Source organism: Artibeus jamaicensis, unplaced genomic scaffold (assembly GCF_021234435.1).
Source record: "Artibeus jamaicensis isolate MK-2021 breed Jamaican fruit bat unplaced genomic scaffold, CSHL_Jam_final scaffold_369, whole genome shotgun sequence".
Lineage (NCBI taxonomy): Eukaryota > Metazoa > Chordata > Mammalia > Chiroptera > Phyllostomidae > Artibeus > Artibeus jamaicensis.
In genome coordinates, this window is record NW_026522042.1 from 6,071,111 (window position 1) to 6,094,176 (window position 23,066).

Below are 23,066 nucleotides of genomic sequence, written 5' to 3' on the forward strand. Positions count from 1 at the left end.
CACAGTAACGGAAGAGGAGGCAGACACAGGCAGCGGGGCAGGTGTACTTGAGCCAGTCTCCTGAGCTGTTACACACACACACACACACACACACACACACACACACACACACGACTGTTGGGAGTTTAAAGAGAGAAGAGTTATTAAATGCTTCACACAGAGTTCTCAGCCTTGGCACTAGAGACGCTTGGGCAGCAAAACACTTTGTTAGGGGTCAGGGGAGGGCCGTGTGTGCAGCACAGAATGTTTAGCAGCACCCAAGGTGTCTGTCCACGAGATGCTAGTGGTACTCGGTCCTCCAGGTTGTGACCACCAAACCATCCCCAGACATTGCCAGTGTCCTCTGGGGAGGAAAGACCCCCCTGAGGGAAAGCCACTGCCTCAACTAGGGGTGGAGAGAGTAATGGGTTAGGGAAATGGAAACAGACTGTGGGCATCTGGAGTCTCACAAGAGGTTAGTGGCCACAGATTTTGAATGTGGCCATTCAGCTGCAAAGTGTGTTTCTCCAGACGTGCTCAGCTGCACAGGATCAGAGAAGGCAAGAAAGTAGCACAACCAAGCCAGCAAGGAGCAAGGAGGAGAAGGTATATGCAAGGAAGGGATTATAATCATGACTGTACACCAGGTAAGGAGGAAAGGAGGGATATGAAAGTAGGGAGGGACAGTGGAATAACAGATGCAGACCCCAGACAGATGGGGGTATCTGGGTACAAGGGGGTATGAGCTGGGAAATGGTGAAGTAATGGTCAGAGAGAGAGATGCTTGAGATGCACTTACTTATGGCTGCTTAGGGTTATTACTAATCACGTGCATGCGTTCTTACATGTTTTGGACGTGTACAATAATTATGGTCTTTCTATTATATGTTGTCATTCTGAGAAACCGTTAGCCCATGATGAGTCAGGAATTGCAAGTGACCCAGTATTGAAACTAGCCAAGACCAAGATTTAAATCTTTCATAGAGTTTATCTATAAAAAACACAGCCTAATAAATATATTGAACTGAGTTTTCCATTTTATTTGCAAGTAATTTCCTACATCTCAATAAATAAGTGAAGGCAGAAGGGATTCCAACTTGCTATATGTTCAAAGATTGGCACGATATTTAACTTGCTTACTTGAGAGAAAACTTTAGTCAAGAGGCATTTTTTTCCTTAGAAAAGGGGCTATCAAGCTTGTGGAAACCAAAGCAGCTAAACAAACCTCTTATTATTAGAATAATGACCATGACATTCAATATCCTTCAGGGAAAATTTAACCTGGTCTTTCATTTTGCACTTTCATCTACTTTGAAATTATATCAAATAGTAAAGAGGGAAAAATAAATATATACAGAGCAAGAAACAAACTATAGCTATTTTACTTTTGAGCTTGGCTGGAAGAAAAATAAAAACAAAGCAAGTTTTCCTTAAGCTCTAACTAATGTTCTGCCCTTCTGCTTCTGAAGAAAAATATGTTTTTCTTCTGTTTCGTAATAAATCTAAAACACTATCATTTTTAGCATGAAACATTAAGTAATTGCTTTGCCAAAAATAGTCACCCTACGCTACAGCCATCTAAGTTTGTTTTACTAATCCCCAGATACCAACTACCACTATGTCAGCCCTCTCAGTCCACACTACGATTATCCGTTGTTTAAAATAGATGTCCTAAGTACGTTATCTAAGTGAACAAAAGCATAAACATTTCAACTATCAAATCATCAGAACTGCTTAGGCAAGCATATATATCTCCTGGCTCCAATGCGTCCTCTGCAGGGTTTTTTTTTTTCTGTTCCTTTCTCTGCTGTTGCAAGGAGAGCAGGCCCATGCTGTGATAATAAAGCTACAGATCTTCTTTTTATAGTTTAAGTGCAGTTCATTTCTCTTAGGAAGTAGAGGCTTATTTCCAGGTAATGATATACTTTAATGCAGTTCAAATACAGGAAAAGGACAAGATGTTGAGAAAATCAGAAATACAAACAATAGATGATACTACAAGGAAACAAATTGTATTTAGGGAAAAGATGCAGGGCCCTCCCTAATTGGATTGTGTTAGAGAGGACAAAATCTTAACGATCATATGCTTCATTTTATTGGTATTTTTCTCACTTTGACCAGAAAACTGAGTTCCCCAAGAACTGTGTTAATTTTCCAAATGTGCCTTTGGTTTTGCATAATGAAGAACCACTGTAGGTCGCATTCAACTTAGAGAATGACAAACTGCTTTAGAAATGTCCCCTTTTTAGGTCCCATCGTCATACACACAAGACCACTGACTCTGTCCCGGCTAACAAAGGTGACATACCAGGGAGGATTACAGAGAAATACAAGAGAAACCGAGTCCAATTCCAGCTTCCTTTGGTGAGATCATTCCTGCGGATCCGTATCACGTTCCATTTAATACTGTCCACAGAAGTCCTCTCAACTGCCCCACTGACAAGTCGGCCTTTTCTGATGTCCCTAAGTGCCTGCACTGCCACAGACCCAGATAAGAACTGGAGATGAGTGACTGGGTTAACTGATAAAATTGCTAATTAAAGCCCTGTTTTCAACACTTCTGGAAGATTAACCAACGGGGCCAACGTTTAGAGCTCAGAGGAAGTTTTACTTTTAACAGTGGACAGTGTTTGGTAAACAAAAGGCTTTAACAATTTCAAAGAAAGTCATGCCAAGAAATTTTCAAAGATATTTTTCCCTCCAGAGAGGTATACAAACGAAACGGTTCAGCCAACTCTTCATGCGAGTTTTCTCCCTGCAAACACTGTAGCTTGGCAGGGAAGCGCCAAAGTTGATCGATTGAATATTTATCTATCACTCTGCTGACACAGTGAAAGCAACACAGATACAGCAGTGTGTTCTTCTTTTAAAAAACTGAGTCTCATAATTTTGATTTTAAAACTTGTGACAAAAAAGCATTGTGTTTCTAATTTTTTCTGATACTGTCATTGGTATAGTATAAGGTGGTGGTTTAGGGCATGGACTTCACAGCCAAAAGCCTGGCTTAGGATTATATCTCTGCTCCCTCCTAGTTGGGTGACCTTGAGGTACTTACTTAACTTCCCTGGACCTCGGTTGTCCCATGTGGAAAATGGGCCTGATCGTAACAGTACCTAGTGTTGCAGTGAAGGTTTAAGTGAATTAAATATATCACAGGCTTAGAAGAGTATGAGCCACATAAGCACATGGTGAGTGTGGAATGTTATTATTACTATGAGTCCATAAACAAAAATGACCTTTAAGTGTCTGAACAGAAGATGTAACGCTTCTGTGTGTGTTATAAGATAGCTCCTCAGAGCCTCTCAACATCATGCCACACTTGACCATACTTTGATCACTGAATCTTTTTCCAGAAAGGGCCCAACTCTATTGCATATCAGGAACATCTTCATCTGTAAGACGAATTTCTTGTAGGATCCAGTTGTTCAACTTCCTGTTCTGATGATCAGCAGCCGGAAGTCTGCAACTCCGGACTCCCTTGGCCCATGGGCTCATCATCATCCTCTTATGGTGGCTCCCACACTGTGCCGCAAATCCCCAAATATGATGTCACCCACTCTACCAGGACAAGTCCCTGTAGGATTATCTCTTCTGATACATTTTTTTTTAACTTGTAAAAAGAGGTAGATCTGTTTTCTCTGAAGGATCTGCCTCCCCAGGAAGAGCTGACCCCTCCAGTGAGAGACATGAGGCATCTGGACAGTGTGCAGAAGAAAAGGGGGGACGTGGCCAGGGAGCAGAGTTAAACACGGGAGGAGCCAGCCTCACCGCCCGCTGCCCTGTCTGAGAGGGAAAGACCATTAAAACGTGACTGTCTTTGATATCACCTCTAACATGGCTGCAGACAGGACTCTCACAGTTCAAACATGGGGTATTTAGACTGTATTAAAACATGAGGCTCCAGAAACATCAAAGGCTCCTCGTGGGTGGTTTGGGCCAGCAAGAGGTCACCAGTACCCTCCACGGTAATAGGTGTGGAGACACTGTGTACCTGCAACATGGCGGTGTTTGCTTTTTTCTGCTGATGAATGTGGAGCTGGGAGAGGATCTGCCTTTGTGCGCCTGAGGAATGATCTAGTGTGGGAAGTTTAAAGGCAAACAGGTATCAGGTTAGGGTTACAGGGGGCAACTTTGTGAACGGGGATGTCCTTTGTTCCCAGAGAATGGGCTTCTTAAATTGGTGGTGCAGTGACAGGCCTTGATAAGAAAGGCTTCCTGCCTGCCTGCCCACCAGATTTAAGTGAAGGCCACATAATTCTGGCGATGGGTAATTTAGATGACATCAAGGAAGGACACCGAACACGAGCATAGATTAACCTCATTTGGTTTTTCTGTACTTAAATATCTTTATCTTACATTAGTTCCATAACACTCACCCGATACAGTTTTGTTCATTGCAACAGCATAAAATTGAGATAAGAACACTTTGCCTAGTTTCAACTAGCCTATAGGGCAGTCGCTAAGAAATAATTTCTTTATTTACTATTGATTTCTATTATATTCATTTATTACAAATAAAACTACCTACAATAGCTCTTAAAATCTTTCAACATAATATTCTAAAAGTCTTTAACATTATGAATTTATTTCAAAAAAGAGACCTCATCCAGACAATCCTAGTTGCTTTTCAAGGCAAAAAGCAATATTGTATCCATTGAAAATGAATAATCAATAAATATCTGGCTTCCAACATATAGGGCGATATACTTACAGCAAGAAAAACAAGCCCAGCAGAGGAAACAGAGATGGACCAGGCTGATTCTAGAGAGCTAGTTTGGGGGTGCTGCCTCTGCCTACCATGGCGTGGGCTTGGTGGCATTGTCACTCTCTCTGAGAAATGCATTTATTAGGGACTTCACTAATTCTTCTTATCCATAAACATGGTATGCGCTTTCACTTATTTGCATCTTTTCAATTACTTTCTTCAGTGTCTTATAATTTTCTTGGGGAAGCTCATTTTCTACTTCTCAGACTCTTCTGCACTTGACAGTCACCCTAGGGCTTATGAACTATCTTGAAATTGTTGCTTATCAATTGGAACTACCCTGGCAGTTTGAAAATTCTAGGAGGTACTTTGCTCCCTACGTTCTCTTCATCCCACCGGCATCTAGTGCAACACCACTTATGAGCAGGAAACTTAATACTCATCATCAGTTGAAGTAGAAATGGGGTCTCCACTTGGCAGGAAGGAAAAAAGAATACAAGGTAAACCTCGCCATTCACGAGTACAAACCCTCCTGCATCTTTTCAGTAGACTGAAAACATAGATAGATATTTCATTTTTCATTGTCGTGTTATATATTTTTGGTGGGGTGGGGGGTCATTTTCTGCTAGACTCAGATCCTATTCCATTGCAAGTTTTGCCCTCCAGAAATAACAGCGTGGTCAGGATGTCTGCCCAGCATCCTTCTACCCCAACAAAGCAGTGGTTTTCAATGAAATGTGAGTGCTCTGGCAAGATGAGGTGGACCCCAGGGGCCACAAACCCATGCACCATGGGGTCTTTAACCACAGGGAGGGTTTCAAACCACTTAATTGAATGACAAGTCCTTCAAACAGCTGTCGCTTAAGGTTTCTGGATTTAGATGAAAGGCCAGAAGTCCTTGTAATTACACCCCTCTAGCACCCTTTTCCTAAACACAGCACACAGCCCTGGCAACAATTTTCAGCAGAATGACCAACCTGAACATGAGAGGATGGAGCAGACATCTACTAATTGATAGAGAAAAAAGACATAGAGGTTTTTGTTTCCATTTCTTTTTATTTTGTAGTTACAAAAAAACCCCAAGATTTAAAAACAATTACGGCTCTTAAGATCCCACTGAATTTAATCTCCTTCCATCTTTCACTGCCTTCCAAGATTCAGTTCCCTGTGGGAACTTCGTGAAGCCCATTTCACCTGTGAAATTCAGCTGAGAATGAAAGGCTGGTTTTCCAAGTACAGGGAGACATTCATTCAGACACATGTTGTTTTTCCACCTGGAACTCTGGGCTGATCACTTCTAAAATGAATCTAATTATTAAATTCAAACAACAATTTAGTTTACCAAGTAATTTAACTTAAATAAGAATACTTCCCCTGAAGTAATATATATGCATATAGTACATGATCGTATTTAATATAACTCTCAAGACAACTTATGAGAAATGTATCCTGATCCCCATTTTACATATTAAGAAAAAGACTTAAACATGTTCATTTACTAGCCTGGAAGCTCTATATGACAGACAGCACTGACACCCACAACCTATTGTTTTCAAATCTAGGAAATAATCATACTTAAAAAAAGAATCTCTTGATACTAGGTAGTGTGATTCCTCCAACTTTCTTCTTTCTTGGGATGATTGTTGCTCTGTGGGCCCTTTTGTGGTTCCATGTAAATTTTTGATATATTTGTCCTGCACCTGTGAAGTACGTCATTGGAATCTTAATAGGAATTGCTTTGAATTTATAGATTGCTTGGGTAGTATGGACATTTTAATGATGTTAATTCTTCTTATCCATAAACATGGTATGCGCTTTCATTTATTTCTATCTTTTCAATTACTTTCTTCAGTGTCATAATTTTTTGAGTACAAGTCTTTTACATCCTTGGTTAGGTTCACTCCTAAGTATTTTACTCTTCTTGTAGCAATTCTGAATGGGATTTCTTAATTTCCTTTTCTGTTAGTTTGTTATTTGTATATAAAAATGCAACTGATTTCTGGATATTAATTTTGTATCCTGCTACTTTGCTGAATTCATTTATCAGTTCTTATAGTTTTGCTTATATTTAAGATTTTATTTATTTATCTTTAGAGGGGAAGTGAAGGAGAGGGGGAGAGAAATATCGATGTATGGTTGCCTCTCGTGTGTCCCCTGCTGGGAACTGGCCTGCAACCCAAGCATGTGTCCTGACTGGGAATCGAACCATAATCCTTTGATTTGCAGGCCCATGCTCAATCCACTGAGCTATGCCAGCCAGGGCTGTAGTTCTTATAGTTTCTTGATGGAATTTTTGGGGTTTCTATGTACAGAATCACATCATCTGCAAATTATGACAGTTTTACTTCCTTTCTAATCTGGATGCCTTTTATTTCTTCTTCTTATCTAATTGCTGTGTCTGATTGCTGTAGACTTTCAGTACTATGTTGAATAATAGAGACAAAAATGGACATCCCTGTCTTTTTCCCGATCTTAAGGGAAGGCTTGTAGTTTTTGCCTATTGAATATGATGCTGGCAGTGGGTTTGTCATATATGGACTTGATTATGTTTAGGTATGTTCCCTCTAATCCCACTTTGCTGAGAGCTTTTATGATAAATGGGTGCTGGATTTTATGATAAGTAGGTGCTTTTTCTGCATCTATTGATATGATCATGTGGTGTTTATCTTTCATCTTGTTTATGTGGTGATTCACATTTACTGATTTGTGAATGTTCTACCACCCTTGCATTTCCAGGATAAATCCCACTTGGTCATTATGTATGATCTTTTGATGCATTGCTGTATTTAGTTTGCTAATATTTTGTTGAAGATTTTAGCATCTATGTTCATCACACTACCTAATATCAAACTATACTGTAAGGCCATAGTAATCAAAACACCCTGGTACTGGTATAAAAATAAACACATAGATCAATGGGACAGAATAAAGAGCCCAGAAACAAATCCATATCTTTATAGTCAATTAATATTCAACAAAGGAAGAAAGCACATACAATGAATGGGTTAAAGACAGTTTATTCAATAAATGGTGTTGAGAAAACTGGACAGATACATTCAGAAAAATGAAACTAGATCACCTTCTCACAGCATATACAAGAATAAATTCAAAATGGATCAAAGACTTAAAGGTTAGACTCAAAACCATAAAATTGTAGAAGAAAACATAGGCAGCACAATCTCAAACATTGCTCATAGAAATATTTTATCAGATATATCTCCCCAGACAAGGGAAACAAAAGAAAAACATAAATAAATGGGACCACATCACACTAAAAAGTTTTTGCACGGCAAAGGGAATCATCAACAAAATACAAAGACAACCCACAGAATGGGAGAACATATTTACCAATACATCTGATAAGAGGTTAATATTCAAAATTTATAAAGAACTTACAAAATTCAACACCAAAGAAACCAAAACCCCAGTTAAAAAATGGGCAAAAGACATGAATAGGCACTTCTTCAGAGAGGAAATGCAAATGGCCAATAGACATATGAAAAGATGCTCAATGTCACTAATCATCAGAAAAATGCAAATAAAAAATCACAATGAGATAACATCTCATACCTGTCAGAATGGCTATCATCAACAAATAGAAAGTGCTGGAGAGGATGTGGAGAAAGGGGAACCCTTTTGCACTGTTGGTGGGAATGCAGATTGGTGCAGCCACTGTGGAAAGCAGTATGGAGATACCTCAAAAAATTAAAAATGAATCTGCCTTTTGACCCAACCATCCCACTTCTGGGAATATGTCTGAAAGAACCCAAAATATGAATTTGAAAGAACATAAACAGCCCTATGCTCATTGCAGAATTACTTACAATTGCCAAAATATAGAAGCAGCCCAGTGCCCATCAGTAGATGAGTGGATGAAACTATGGGACATTTACACAATGGAATACTACTTGGATATAAAAAAGAATAAATACCATATGATTTCATATGAAAGACATATGAAAGACAAATACCATATGATTTCACTCATATGTGGAATCTAATGAACAAACTGAACTAACAAGGAAAATGGGGACAGACTCATTGATGGAGAACAGGATGACAGCTATTGGGGGGAAAGGTTAGGAGTGGAGGGATTGAGAAAAAGTAAAAAGGACTCATGGACATGGACAACAATGCAGTGACTGCTAGGGGGAGGGGCTGTAAGGGAACTAAATGGTAATGGAAAAAATACAATAAAGGTGAAATTTTTTTTAAATCTCAACTTCTCTTGAATTCACTTCCCTTTCTGACAATACCTTCTCAGCCATCTCCCAAATTGCTGCATTTTCTGATCCGTTTATTCTCAGCACCCTCAGAGGCTCCACCAAGTCCAATTTCCTCCATGCTCTTTTTCCTATTCCATGTACTTTCTCCACTGCCAACACCTAATCTACCCAGTTGGTCCCTCCCACTCTGTTCTCTGGAAAACCTGTTCCATCAGAAACAAAGTCCTAGCATTCCATAGCCTCAGGCTTCTATTTGATTGGTCTTTCCATTTCTGCTCTGAAATGTTACCATGCCTCCATCTGGGGATACCACCATGCCAATAGCTTCATACTCAGTATTAAATACCCCACTCCGGGCTAGGGGTAAAAGTTTCCTTTTTTCTCATCCTCTTTTCCATCAAATACAGTTCTCGGAACATTCTCATCTCCTCTCATCATATCTGCCACGTGCTCATAGTCCATCTTTCTAGCTGCTGTCAGTCATGATTTCTCAGTGACTTCAATATCCAGACTAACCTGAATGTCTAATTAATTTCTCAACTTTCTCAATTATAAACTCTTTTCTTCCAAATTAGCTAAGCATAACCCCATGTTGGGCTACAAAGACTGGTAAAATGTGGCTATGCAGACGTTAGGGAAGGGGCTGTTTTCCAAGAAGTAAGAACTGTGCAAGTAAAGACCAGGAGGTTAAAGTGTGTTGAGTATTTTGTGGAAATTGGAATAATACAATTTGCCTAAATTAGACAGAAGATGGAGTAAAGGAAGATAAGAATCAAAGAGAGATTGATCAGCTGTTTATATTTATATGTCTTTTCTTTATTACTAGACTATAAGCTTCTTGAAGGCAGAAGCATCACTTCTGAAATTATTTTTAATCCTCTACATTATCCAGTAAAATATTCAATAAGTGTTTTCTAGAAACTCAACCATCTGTTGTCCAAAAAAATACTATAAATTAGACATTGTGTAAGAGACCAATTTTTCTATTTATCACCAGCTTACATGATACCCTGTGCTTCCAATGGGAAGTAGATAAAACATTCTATACAAGACTTATTTTTAAGGTCAGACAATATACCCACTGCTCTACTCTTTAGTTAGAAATTATTAAACTTCCAAAGGCTTTTACTGTTCACAAATCAGGATCTTCACTTTGCGTAATACCTACACCTAAAACAGGCTACCCCTTACTATTCACAAATATGGTCTGTACCTATTTTAATATCTCATCAATCAAGATGTCTTGCTTCACAATATTTTTTCTGATATATCTCCTCAGAGAAGAGAAACAAAAGAAAAAATAAACAAATGGAACTACAGCAAACTGAAAAGTTCTCACACAGCAAAGGAAACTATCAACAAAATAAAAAGACAACCTACTGAATAGAAGATATTTGCCAATGATACATCCAACAGTCAGTGAATATCCAAAATTTATTAAAAAACTCATATTACCCAACACCAAAAAAATTCAGTTAAAAAGTGGGCAAAGATCTGAATAGACATTTCTCCAAAGAGGACATACAGGCGGGAAATACACATGTGAAAAAATGCTCAGTGTCACACTAATCATCAGAGAGATGCAAATTAAAACCACAATGATTCTGGCCAAGATGGAGATGTAGGTAGATACCTGTGCCTCCTTGCACAACCAAAAGAAAGACAACAAATTTGAAAACAAAAAACCACCAGAACTGCCAGGAAATCAAACTGTATTGAAGTCTTATAACCAAGGAATTAAAGAACAAACACTCACCCAGACCAGTAGAAAGGATGGAGACAGGCAGCTGAGTGGAGAGGACTTGTGGCAAAGCTGCGGCTGGACAACCAGGTGGCCCCACATCTGCATGCAATAAACAGGGGGGAACTGGGGAGTGAGACAGACTGAGCAGCCAGGGATCCAGTGCAGGGAAATAAAGCTTTAAATCTCTGACTGAAAACACCTGTGGGAGCTGAGGCAGCAGGAGAAACTCCCAGCCTCACAGGAGAGATCATTGGAGAGACCCACAGGGTACTAGGACATACACAAATCCCCCTACCTGGGAATCAGCACCAGAAGGGCCCAATTCACTTGTGGGTATCAGGGGAAATGACTGAAAGCCTGGCAAGAACTGAGCAAGAGGCACTGTACCCTTTCAGACCCCTCCCCCCGAGACAGCGCCACAACACAACCAGTGGGTTGCCCCACCCTGGAGAATAGTTAAGCCTCCGCCCCTTAGTATGTAACAGGTGAATCAAAACAAAAAAAAATATAGCCCAGATGAAAGAACAGATCAAAGCCCCAGAAAAAAATACAACTAAGCAATGAAGAGATAGCCAACATATCAGATGGAGAGTTCAAGACACTGGTAATCAGGTTGCTCGCAGAATTGGTTGAATATGGTTGCAAAGTGGAGGAAAAAGTGAAGGCCATGAAAACTGAAATAAAGGAAAATGCACAAGGAACCAAGAGTGAAAGAAGGGAAACCAGGACTCAAATCAATAGTTTGGACCAAAAAGAAGAAATAAACAGTCAACCAGAACAGAATGAAGAAACAAGAATTAAAAAAAAAAAAAAAATGAGGAGAGTATAAGGAACCTCCAGGACAACTTTAAACATTCCAACATCCAAATCATAGGAATGCCAGAAGGAGAAGAGCAAGAGGAAGAAATCAAAAATTTACTTGAAAAAAATAATGAAGAACTTCCTCATCCAGTAAAGGAAATAGAATTCTAGGAAGTCTAGGAAGCCCAGAGAGTCCTAAACAAGTTGGATGCAAGGAAGCACACACCAAGGCACATCATAATTACATTACCCAAGATTAAAGATAAGGAGAGAATCTTAAAAGCAGCAAGAGAAAAGGAGACAGTTACCTACAAAGGAGTTCCCATCAGACTGTCAGCTGATTTCTCAAAAGAAACCTTGCAAGCAAGAAGGGACTGGAAAGAAGTATTCAAAGTCATGAAAGGCAAGGACCTACAGTCAAGATTACTCTGTCCAGCAAAGCTATCATTTAGAATGAAAGGACAGATAAAGTGCTTCCCAGATAAGGTCAAGTTAAAGGAGTTCAGCATCACCAAGCCCTTATTATAAAAAATGTCAAAGGGACTTATCTAAGAAAAAGAAAAAGATAAAAAATATGAACAGTAAAATAACAACAAACTCACAATTATCAATGACCTAACCTAAAACAAACAAAAACAACTCAGCAAATAAATGTTGAACTTTATGAACTTTAAAGCTCAGAAAATTCATAGCCTGCACATTTTCTTGAAAACCTCATCCAAAGTTTTCCCATCTCACAAATGGTATTTCTGAGAGAATACCATCTAGTCATCTCTTCTGTGGAAGAGTCCAAATTAACATTGGAGTGAGTTTTCTGGACAGTGAGCATCACTTTCAAAGCCTGAGAACAAGATTATCTTCGCCAAGGCAAGGGTTGTTCATAGTTAGCCAAATATAGGTCTTGAAAGCCTGTCTCAGTAAGTGAACTTTTGTTATTGATCATTTATTAGCATACCATGAAAATAGACCATCTCTCATATTCTCTTTCTGTCCTCCCAGCTCTGAGAAATTACTACAATCACATTTTTCCAATCACTGATACAAGTGCACAGTGGCTTCCAAACACCAGTTTAAAGATTAGCCTTAAATCAAAATTATTAGCCAGCAGTTTTTATGTGCCATCACCCCTCTTCCACTTCATATCTTGAATGTGGAGCCATTTCTTTCTCCCTAAGCTATCGCTTCTTAAATTATCACTGACCTAGAATGACACTATCAACTCCCTAGTCCCTCTCAAATACCAGAGTTGCTATTACTCCAGTCTTTTATCATCTTACTCAAGATAGAAACTATGCCTTGAGTTCAGGTCACCTAAACTTATATTTTGTCACCACCCTGCACAAAGGTTGCTATAACAGGCTCTCAATAAATACTTGTGGGAGGAAGAAGAAAAGAAAAAGAATAAGGCTTCAAGGTGACCAATCCTCCCTGTTTGCCTGGAGCTGAGGAGTTTCCTAGGAAAAGTGACTTTCAGGGCTCAAACCCAGAACAAGCTGGTTGCACTAGCTTACAGGGAAACCCTGGAAAACAGTCATCTTGGGCACAGAAAAGCCTGCAGATGACATACAGAAGTATCTCCTATGTGCTTAACAAAATATGAAGATGTAATTTGCATTTGTCTCATTAAGAATAGCACTTTCTAGTTATGTTGATTACTTCAAGAAGGTCTCCAGGTCCTTCTATGCCCACACACTGCTCTACTCACACATACAGTATCCTGATGTTCTGATCACAGTGTTTGGACCAGGAATTGCAATTGACCTAGAGACAGCGATTCAGAAGCAATCTCATATGAGAACTCAGCTCAGTGGGTATTAGGGGGCAGTCTAAAATTGATGATGATTAACCACACCATCCTTTTGGAGAAAGGTTTGAACTTGGCATTTACAAAGAAGGGGTCAGGGAGAAGTGTCAGGATCTGTAGATGGAGAAACTGTGAACAATGTCAACCCACTGGTGACACACAGAATGAGGAACATTGAGTTTCTGGGGTTCTGGGCCCCAGGGCATCAAAGCTGTTGAGAACGGCATCCTAAAGTAGATGGAAGCCTGAATGTTGGGTGGCTGACAAGTTCTTGTTTCCTTGTTTCCTGTTACTTCCCAGGGTATTGTTACAGAAAACCTCACTAAGGTCATCCAAACATGTTTCTGCTTCTTACGAGTTAAAAGAACCTAAAAGATATTTCTTCCCTCAGTCAATGGGATTAATGGAATGAAAATGAGCATTAAGACCAAAAAGTCAGAAAATAAAATAATAAACTGAGGAACAGACCAAGTCCCTAAGCTATCAAACTATCACAAATCCCTAGTGAGGAGAGATTGGTGGACAAGCGACCCATAGTCTTATGAGTTATGAGCCATCTCTCTCTATGAATTACCTGTGCTTGTTTTTGATAATCATTTGAAGTTTAAATTTACTATTTAAAGAGTTCTTCAAAATTTTTATTGTGGTAGAAATATTTGAATTTGAATGGCTAAATGTGGAATATATGCAGGAATGGAAAGACTTTGAAAATAAGTTCATCCACAGCAGATGGATTGGGTTATAGAGTTATCATGAATTCCAACAGAAATACAAACTAAATGTTTTGTATTATAATAAAATAAATATAAAACACACAAATAGGGGACAAGAATATAAACTATATATTCCTTTTTCTTAATTCTATGACTCCTATGGAACTGGGTAACTGAAAACCTTATCATTATTTCAAAGTGCCCCCAGAAATTTCAGGAAGCTTTCTCAGCCACCTCACAACCATGAAAGAAAGACAATTGGAAGATAGGAGCTGAGATTTACTGTTACTCTTACAATTATAGAAATAACCTAATGTTACCTTATAACCATTTATTTAGGTTGCAGAGAAAATGATCTTACAAATACAAGTTTTATATTTAGTTCTTGGATTCTTTAAGCACATAAAATTAATGAGAAGGAACAGTAATCTAAGCAAGAAGAGATATGAGCTACCATGAAACATTTGCATTATTTAATAACTTTATTCTAAAATACTTGAAACTTAATAGCACATTCTTCATTTTTCCTGAAATTTTGCCATCTAGATCTAATCACTCACTTCTAGGATATTCACCATTATAATATCTGCATAAGTCAAAAACGCTAAATGACCCAAATGAAAACATCAGAACCCAATGCCAGAGAGCTCATGAGGAAATGGGGAGCGCTCCACACACCTGGCAAGCAGGTAACCTAGTTGGCCATTTGACAGAGCAATCCAGCAGTACTTTATGAAACTGAGTCTGTGTATACTCTGTAATTCAATGAATTCACTCCTAGGCATATGACGCAGCAAAATCCCTGCACCAAGTACAAAATACATAAAATAGTGTTTAGCCCTGGCCGGATAGTTCCGTTGGTTCGCGCACTGTCCCCATACGCCAAAGTTGTGGGTTTCACCCCTGGTCAGGGCACATACAAGAATCAATCAATGAAGGTTTAAATAAGTGCAACAACAAATCTCTCTCTCTCCCCTTTCTCTCTCGAATCAGTTTTTAAAAGGGGGGTACTACATATATATGTCTGAGATAAATGCAGCAGCCCATGCTTAAGAGTTCTTAACAGAACGCTTTGTTAAACATCTAGAAGCAGAATCCTATTCTACTTTTCCACCAGGAAAACACCCTGATAATGACATGAAGCCTCTAGATTCACCAGGAAAGACCAAACAAGCTAAACACGTGTCACCAGGTCTTCAAACACCCCTAGGATCCACACCCAGTTGTGCGCCCCTGTTCCACAGCCATGTGTCTTACTTACTAACTGGTGAGTCCAGGGATCATTTTTTTAGATACTATACTAATGTTTTGCCCGCATGCACACCACACCACTGCCACCTGACAAGAGTTTTTGAGTTGCAAACAAACAAACCAACGATTCTCAGGCCAGAGACAAGAGAGCTTTTTAAAGCAGCAGCCTTTTGGGGGAAAAGTCACCTATTTGTTTGCAGTTTTACTTGTTTAATAAAAATATTCTGAATGCTTAAAAAAAAGAAAAAAGCTCAGTTCAAATGGCACCCATGGAAGTCTTCCTGACAGCTAGGAAGGGCAAGTGGCCCTCTTATAGAGGCTCACAGGACTCAGTGTGTTTTCCTTAGTAACACCATTTGCAATACATGGTCACACATGTGGCTATTTGACAGGCTTCTCTCACCTGCACTACACAGGTAGGTTTCACGAGAGCAAGAAACATGTATGTTTTTCTCATCAGTGTATCCCCAATACCTAGTGTGGTACCTGTCATACGTAGTAAATATTTGCTGAATAAAGGAATAAACCCCACCTCATCGCTCAGTAAACTTATCTTCCAGTAAGACTTCATAAAAACCCTATCCTACCACATTAAGCATTAGCTGCTCAAGTAATGCTACAAAAACTGATCATTAATATTTCAACCTCTAGTCTCCCTTTTTACTCCCGGGGTTTTAGTCAAGAGTGGGCACCCCTGTGGTCTGAACACTTATATCCCACCAAAATTTATGTTGGAGCCCCACCCCCCAATATGATGGCGGTATTTGGAAGTGGGATCACTGGGAGGTTAAGGTGAGGTCATGAGGATGCAGTCCTAATGATGGATTAGTGTTCTAAGAAAAGGAAGAGAGACTAGAACCTCCTCTCTCTCCCTCCCCACTATGTGAGGATGTGGGAGAAAACGATCAGCTGCCAGCCAGGAAGGAAGCTTTCCCTGGGAACTGAGTCTGCCGCCACCTTGACCTGGGACTCCCCAGCCTCTAGAACTGTAAGAAATCAACATCTGCTGTTTTATCTCCCAGTCCACATACATGCTGTTTAGTGACAGCGGCCCAGGCTGACAACTAACACGCAAAATATCGATAGACTCACAGGGCGAAGGCTGATTGCTTTCTGGGAGAGGGAGGATGAAAGGATTGAGCAAAATTTTTTTAAAAAAGAAAAAGCTCATGAACATGAACAACAGTATGGTGATTGCCAGAGAGAAGAGGGTTGGAGAGAGCGGGAGGACGGTTCAGGGAAGATAAATGGTGATGGACGGAGAGTTGACTTGGGGTGGTGAACACACAATACAGTGTACAGGTGACATGTGGAATTGTGCACCTGAAACCTGTAGAATTTTGTTAAGCAGTGTCACCCCAATAAATACAATAAAAGGGAAACATGTCCTCCCCTTTACATCCCAGTGGAATCATATGAATGGTTTAGAACAGTGGAATGCAAAGCAACTTCCTGGCCATGCCCTCCTCTTCCTCTTCCTCTTTCCCCTTCATGTGGCAGGCATGTGGGTGTTGTGGGGGGCAGATGAGACAACTGCTGAGCATGAAATAACATGGGACAAGCCAGACCCCTGATGATGCTGGATGCAGAACCACCATACCCACCCAGACTTTTAGGAGAAAGAGAAGAAAAAATTTTTTTTTAATTTTCTTTTTTTATTTAATTATTGTTCAAGTACAGTTTTCTGTCTTTTACTCCCATCCCAGCCCAGCCCCCCCAGTGCTCCCCACCTCCTTCCCATTTCCACCCTCCTTAGTTTTTGTCCATGTGTCCTTTATACTTGTTCCTGTAAATCCTTCCCCTTTTCCCCTGAAATTCCCTCCCCTCCCCCCTTTGGTCACTGTCAACCTGTTCTCTATTTCAGTGTCTTTGGTTATATTTCACTTTCTTGTTTGTTTTGTTGTTTATGTTCCTGTTAAAGGTGAGATCCTATGGTATTTGTCTTTCAACACCTGGCCTATTTCACTCAGCATAATGCTTTCCAGCTCCATCCGTGCTGTTGCAAAGGGTAGTAGCTCCTTCTTTCTCTCTGCTGCATAGAATTCCATTGTGTAAATGTACCATAGTTTTTTGATCCATTCATTTACTGATGGGCACCTAGGTTGCTTCCAACTCTTGGCTATTGTGAATTGTGCTGCTATGAACATTGGGGTGCATAGGTTCTTTTGGATTGGTGTTTCAGGGTTATTAGGATATACTCCTAACAGTGGAATTGCTGGGTCAAAAGGCATATTCATTTTTAGTTTTCTTAGAAAATTCCATACTGTTTTGCATAGTGGTTGTACCAGCCTGCAATCCCACCAACAGTGAACTAGGGTCTCTTTTTCCCCACAGCCTCTCCAACACTTGTTGTTTGTTGCTTTGTTTATGATGGCCATTCTGACCAGTGTAAAGTGGTATCTCATTGTGGTGTTAATTTGCATCTCTCTGAGAGTTAGCGATATCAGCTAAAGAAAACAGTATTAAGATAAAAAGATAACCAACTATATGGGAAAATGTATTTGCTAATGATATCTCAGACAAGGGTTTAATCTCCAAAATATACAAAGAACTTACACAACTCCACTCTGAGAAGAAAAATGTTAACTTGTTTAAAGCCTCATCGTTTTCTGCCTCTGTGATAAGCAATTAAATCAATATCTAATCAACACATTCTACTTATTAATACATTCACTAGTGAGTATTCCTTGGAAGAGTGACCCAACAAAAATTGTCACATAAATTTCTCCCAACCAATAGAGTTGTGTCCAGAGGAAAATTAAGAAAGGAAATATAAATGGAGATTCAGGAAAAAAGAAATACAGAACATCAAGAAAAATTTCATCTACTACCATATTTTTTCAGGGCCTGCCCAAGTCAACCATATGCTCAGTTTATAGCTGAGCTTTGTTATTGAAATACTTTGTCAAACACACCGCCACCCTGCTCCGCCCTCCAAGCTCACATTCTAATCCTTCCTCTTCTTCTACTCTTGTAAAGGCCTCTAGGTCCTTAGGAAATCATGCCTCCAGCTGTGGTCAGTACATTTTGCACCCATCCCTCTATACGCTTATTTTCAACATGAGGCACTGGTAGCCCCCCCAAAAAAGTCTTTCTGATTTAACCCAAATGCCAAATCCCCATAAATCTACTCCATCCCATGCCACCACCCGCCCTCCAGAGGTTGTTCACAGAAGCGTTGTGGTAACTGCTGCCAGGCTGTGATGCTCCCACCCAGCTCGGGCACACTGCCAGATGTCTGGAAGGTTTTCCCTGCATCTGCTCAAGTCAAGTGAGAAGTATCCTTGGTGTCTGTGACTTGTTACCTGCTTGCTTTGCTGGCTTATCTTTCTCTCAATACTTCTATTATCTCAATTCCAAATCACTTGCTGAGGCACTAAGCAAAAGACAGAAAAAGATTCACCAGAAAACCAGTTGAGCGCAATTGATATATCTAGGTATTACTACCCTTGAATAAGCCAATTAGTCTTTTTTTAAATTGATTAATCTTTTTACAAAGGGAAAAAAAACAGAATCAATGAGACAAGCTATAAAATAATAATGTAAATACATTTGTATATTTTTTCTTACTGGTTAATCTTTATACATAAAAGTCAAAATTTTGGAAGTAAAATGATCATAGATTGAAGAGAGAAAAGATTAACATGTTTCTAATGATAACTCGAGTCAGTCTCTCCTCACCATGGCCACAGCATGTGTTTCATCTCTATATAAGCATGTTGCTTGTGTAGTGTGATTTAATGTAGAAAGTGTTATCTGCCCGGCCCTGGCTGGTGTAGCTCAGTGGATTGAGCGCGGGCCTGCGAACCAGACAATCGTGGTTCGATTCCCAGTCAGGGCACATGACTGGGTTGCAGGCTGGTTCCCTGCAGGCCAGTTCCTAGCAGGGGATGCACGAAAGGCAACTGTACATTGATGTTTCTCTCCCTCTCTCTGTCCCTTCCCCTCTAAAGATAAATAAATAAAATCTTTAAAAAAAAAAAAAGTGTTATCTGCCCAAACATAGCCCCCTCCCCCATCACCAACTGGCATAGAAATTAATATTTAACAAGAAATTAATGTATTTAGCTTAGAAGTGATTGCATTTTCAAGAGATCCCCATTAAAATTATTGCATTTGCATATCACTTTCTTTGCATAAAGTAATTCTATTGAATCTCCACGTGGGTGAAGCAGATACCAGTGACCTAATGGAAAAATGAGGAGACTGAGTTTGAGAAAATAGCATCATATAGCTTGTTATGGCTGAGAATTTCACCTTCCCGAATGCACTCTGAAACCAAGTTCCATGTTTTCCTGTCCTTCACACTGTCCTCTCTGAAGTACAGCCAGGCAGGACAGAGCTTTGCAATAGTGACCTCCCTGCCACATGCCATAATCAGGAAACCCAACTCAGATTCTCTTCAAGAGCAGAAAACATACACCACAATCATTTATTTATTTCCAGAAGCTGCCTGGCCAAAGGTCCCTTATCCTTATGTTTCTTTACAAATATTATCTTCTCGTTTGTCAGAAAACATGATGATAACAATGACAAAGAGCTGCAGTGCTTAACTGACACGTAATGAATTCTCCTTTTACGGGATTCCAGCCAAGTATTCAACAAGCCATGCAGCTCCCAATATAAATGGTATTTCCTCCATTGTGGGATAAGCTCACCCCTGAAGGGTAGGGCTGACCCTTTGTTGTGGCCTTGAATAAATAGAAAGTGCCTAATTTTCCAAAGGTCAGAAAGTTAAGACTGGCAAGGTCCTTGCGTAATATAAATTGTTAATTTTTTAGAATTATGAGAATTCAGGCAATTTTAAAAATCAAAACTGGAACTATTTCTCTTTTGTATCTTATTGGTGGGATCATTTTAAAATATAGAAAAAAATCATTGAAACAAAAGAAATTTGTTACCACATGTATGGAGAAGATAAATGGCAACAACAATTCAATTTGACATGGTAAATTCTATGAAAGGGGATACATAATCCTACCTTGGAGAAGTGACCCTTACATTGAATCCTAAAGAATGAGTAGGAGTTCTTTGGAGCAACAAAGAGGAAGCCTTTTTGCACAGAATACGTAGCACGTACAGAAGCACAGAAGCAAGATCAAGGAAAATATAGCTTGTTGGTTACCTGAAACCCAGGGAACTACCAGGGAAATTGCCCAGAACAAGACTGGAAAAGTGAGCAAGTATTTGACCCTTCACTGCTAGCTGCCTGCATAGGTTGGACCCACTTCAAGGTGCACAAACTCTTCTCCATCATCCCCTGCACTGGGACAACCACTTATAATGAACCCAGAGCTGATGAGAGGTAATCCTGAGGCTGTACTGACCAGCCAATGCTTGATGCATCACTAAGCATTTTCCTACTTTCTACATGCTTGTGAGCTACCTAGCTCATTCCACCAAGTAAACTGAGAGCAAAATAAGTGAAGCAACTACCCAAATTTATACCATCAGTGATAGAAACAAGAACATAAATAATAGAATAATGCCTACATTCAGTGGAGTTTCTATATAACCACATGGAAATCGTAACTTCTGAAAATAGTAACTTGTAAAAATAGTAACTATCAACACTTGTTCTGTTCTATTTATCTTATGAAATAATTTCAAATTCATTATCTGGATCAGTCTCCATAAAAATCCTATAATAAAGTTTAAGGCTCAGAGAGTTATCCCAAGTTCGTTTAACTGGCTAAGTGGTGAATCAGGGACTCAAGATATGTCAGAACACTGATGTATTTATTAAACCAGTGTTCTCCCAGTAAAAACTACAGATTAATGTTTAGGAAGGAATTAAAGTCCATGAGGGAAAATAGGAAATGAAGTTACTGAACAATAGTCAATAAAGGGTTCACAAAGATGGAGTTTGCTCTTCCTCCCTTCATTGAACTTATTCTTAACAGAGTCACCATATACATTTGCTTCACAGAAATTATGAGAATGGGCATGCTCCGAATCACATCTGGTTTGGTGCTGGCCAATTTGAATAGATTTTTGTTCAAACTCTTAAAATTTCTCATACGCCTCCATTTATTTTTTTTAACAGTCCTGGTAACAGAAGAAGGAACCAAAGTAGACACGCCCCCAACAGCCCCCAAGAGCCACCTGTGCTCACTGCATTCTTGCTGCCCCCAGAGGTCATGAGTAAGACCACAGCTCTTGCATTATGGGCTTCCAGGCTCTCTTTGAGCAGTTCTTGTAACAGACAGTTCAGAACCAGCTCTAGTCTAAGTCCAACTTAAAAAGGGTTCAACTTAGAAACTGAACTGGGTCTGGAGTCAGACTGGGTCCACCTTAACTGCACTGAAGTCCAGCATAAGGCCTCAGGTGAGTAAAATTTTGTTTTGAGACTAAACAGGTAGTTTAACCTTACCAAAGATAAGCTTGAAATACAGAGCCACAGTGGAGAACTTTTAACCACCGTAAATAACCCGATGCATTTTCCAGGTGCCCTAGAGAAAAAGGCATCTCAGCCAGGCACTCACTATGAAGGGTAGAGGGGAAATTATTTTGCCTCCTCTCCAGTCTCTGGTACCCAAGATGAGACCCACTGAAACACTACTTGCTTTTTCTGTTAATGCATAAAAAAAAATGGTCCTTAACTCTGGCAACTACTACTGAATCTACTACTAAGCCTATAGCTACACAAAAGCTCCTAGATTTGCTAAGGTGGTTTTAGGTACTAGAATTGCTTTAAATTCCTAATTGGCTGAACAAGGAGGAGTCTGTGCCATAGCAAATACCTCCAGCTGTACCTAGATCAACACATTGGTATTAGAGCAAATGAAGAAATTAACTAAGAAGCCGGGCTAAAACAGGTTGCTGCTCCTTCTGGTACATTCTTTGACTTAATTTGATACCAACTGATTTGGTTCATAGGCCTTAGCCAGGGAGCAGACTTCGGTCTCTCGGTACTATCCTCCTGGAAGTTATCACCGTAGTCTCCCTTGTGTGCTGTGTTCTGTAAGGCTTTAAATGTACATTCACATCCATCAGTGGTCCATCGATGGTCTCACTGTGCTTGGAGAAACCAAAGCAATATGAACAGCAAAAACAATTCTTCTGGGGATCAGACTCATAACCTGTGACTTTTACAAGAGCAACTTAACCGTGAGGGTGACTGACAATGGTACTAATGCCAACTTTTTGGTCAACCTTTCGCATACGAGAGCATGACCAAAGCAGGGGAATTGTTAAGTTAACTAAACACGGAAACCATTAGACTGAGATAGCTGTATTACCATGGTAGCCTACGTAAGCAAACCCAACTCTAAACCTCTAAATGCCTCAAGGATACAAAATGAAAATGGTAGGGACAACCAATCACAAACGAACAGCCAGGCTTTAATTAAGCTTTGGCCAATCAATAACTGGCTTCCTGCTTCTGCCTTTTCTCCATAAAAGTCTCTCCCAAGGCTCCTGTTGGTGGAGTGCTCCTAACCATTTCTGGCTTGATGCTGCCTGATTTGAATTGTTTTTTTTACTCAAATAAACTCTCAAAGTTAAAAACAAAAGTTGTCATAGTTGCAGCTTTACATTTATTTCAGTAGTCCTTTGATTGATGTCTCCCCCCCACACACACAACACTATAAGATCCACGAGAGCCAAAGAGATTTATTTTTGTTCTCCATTATTTATTGAATCTCCAGCATCTAGCACATTGCAGTAGGTACTCCATAAGGATCTATTGAATAAATGGACAATTCTGAAATTCAATAAACTTTAAAATCCTTACCTGAACAGTCTGACCCTGTTGGCTCTCTCCTTGTCACACTTTCTTTTGGCTTTTCCTTTCTCATTGGCTCAAATAACCTTCTTCTAACTTGAACCTTTCCCATTTCTC